This window comes from Pelmatolapia mariae, linkage group LG12 (assembly GCF_036321145.2).
Source record: "Pelmatolapia mariae isolate MD_Pm_ZW linkage group LG12, Pm_UMD_F_2, whole genome shotgun sequence".
NCBI classification, from domain to species: domain Eukaryota; kingdom Metazoa; phylum Chordata; class Actinopteri; order Cichliformes; family Cichlidae; genus Pelmatolapia; species Pelmatolapia mariae.
The window spans coordinates 36,503,192-36,505,521 of NC_086237.1; the positions used below are offsets into that span (position 1 = coordinate 36,503,192).

The 2,330-nt window shown below is 43.0% G+C and overlaps 1 pseudogene; it reads right to left on the reverse strand.

Moving 5' to 3' along the window:
• Positions 1-263: 263 nt before the first annotated feature.
• On the reverse strand, positions 264-1,992 carry LOC134638360 (E3 ubiquitin-protein ligase TRIM35-like; annotated as a pseudogene).
• Positions 1,993-2,330: the final 338 nt, after the last annotated feature.

Here is a 2,330-nt window from a genome sequence, read left to right on the forward strand (position 1 = left end):
GAACAACATGAGAAATATTCTGAAAATATTAATTTAAAAGAAACAAGAAAAAAATGTAAAAGTTTCTTACAGAAACTCGAGTGGGTCACAAGATTTTCACATGAAAAAGTTGCTTTGGTTTCATTGAATTGCTAATAGTTCCACTAGATTAACAAAATGAAATAAAACCTGATAATGAAGTTAGACAGTGTGATTAATAATTTCCCTAAAATTAACCTGCTGCTGTACTGAAAAAACAGTTAAAATAAAGAATCACTTTACAATCAAATCTCAGTCTGACAGATTTTGATGTCAGAGGTTTTGGCATCTTCTGCCTTTCCAATACTAAAATATGGGAAGAGTTTCTCAGTGAAAGTGTCTCTGTGAGTGTAGATGTGAGTCATGTCTTCAGGGTCATAGAAGGACACCTCCCCCCTGTCATAGTCCAGCTGGACTCTGATCCTCTGGAGACTCTTCTTCACTGTCACAGTCTGACCAACAACATCAGTTTATTTTCCACTGCTGTGCTGGCCACCTGGGGAAGCATAAAACCACCGCACGCATTAAGCGATACTTTTTTGGCCTGGTTTGCGCTCAGATGTTGCTATGTTTTGCAGGAGTTGTCCTCAATGTCAGAAGACTTCATTTATGGTCCCTACCAAAGCACCACTCCAACCCCTCCCAATCATTGGTATACCATTTCAGCGTCTTGGCATGGACGTAATTGGTCCTGTGGAAAAAAGCTAAGCTGGAAATCTCTTCATGTTAGTCATTACAGACTATGCTACGAGGTATCCTGAAGTCTTTCCATTAAAAACTGTGTCAGGAGTTTTCCTGTATTGCAACACCAGATTCCATTTTTTGGTGTAGCAAAACACTTTCCCTTCGTCTCAACTGACTCTTTACTTAAACCCAAAAGCCACTCAGGATGGTCTCCCACCTCCACCTCCCAGCTGTGTTTCCCTGAGCTGAAACCCTGAGAGCCAAAAACATTGGGATAATTTGTGTTTCTCTCTGGATTATCAGGAAGCTGCTGCTTTGTGTCTCCACGTGTCACACTGGTCAGATCATCAGACAGATAGAGCCAGTGGTTTGCAGTGTTTGGGTCCAGAATGACAGGACTGAAGTGGACCTTCTCCTTCATCTTCTCCCACACTCTGAAGGACAGGTTGCCCAGGTGTTTGGCCACATCTATCAGTGCTCCTGAGACCAGCTGTGGATCTGACACTGAGCTCTGGGCTCTGGCTCTGCTCTGAGTGTCTTTATAACTGCTGAGGAATGGCATGCTGTGTTTCTGCAGCTCTTAACAGCAGAGATGCTGTCTGACAGAGAGGAGATCTGCTCCTCAATCATCTTCATCTCTCTGCTGATAGTCCTCCCCTTCTGCTCCTCTTCCTCCTTCAGAGCTGCCAGTCTGGACTCCTCTTCCTCTTTCAGGAACTGCTGGAGCTTCTTGAACTCTGCTCTGATCTGCCTCTCTGTGGACAACAGCTGCTTCTTCATGTGTTCACTCATTTCATTGTATGTTTTCTCCACTTGTTTGTATTTGTTCCTCTTGTCCTGCAGAGACTTTAAGTCAGATTTCAGCTGCTCCTTCAGGTCACTGACTGCTTCTTCTACAGGAACCACTTTGTGACTCTGGTGGAGAGAAAAGTCACACACAGGACACACGGCTCTCTGCTCGTCCACACAGAACAGTTTAGGCACTTCCTCATGTTTATTGCACACCACTGTCAGTTTCTTCTCCCCTCTTTCTGTCTCAGATGATCCAGTTTTGTTTCTTCCAGCAAACAAATCAGCAAGTTCTTTCAGTGTAAAGTTCACAATAGGAAAATTGTTTGAAGATTTTCTCTTACAAATGGGACAGTTTTTGTTTTTAGTTTGTTCCCAGAATTTCTGCAGGCAGCTTGAACAGAAGCTGTGGTTGCAGCTCAGAGACACAGGATCTCTGAAAGTCTCAGAACACACATGGCAGCTCAGGAAATTTTCGACAAGTGCAAGTTTCTCAGCCATTTGATCTTTAAATATTTTTAATTCACCAAATTAGTGTCTCTTGAACTCTCTGATTAAAATCCTCCAAACGTGTGTTTTGCAGCAGAGATACGACTCCCTGTAATGGCGTCTCAGCTCAGTTCAGTTCAGCAGTGTCAGAACTTATTTTGGGTCACAGTCACGTGTTGAGCTGAAAGACGAACATATTATTTGTGTCCACCAGAGGACGCTGTTAGTGTTGCTGCCAAGGTCATAAATTTGGATTCAACATTGTGATTGCCGACCTGCCAGACCCCTGCTCTCATTCCCTCCCCTAAAAAAAGATAATAGTTTTGATTAAAATGCAGCTGAAAAATATA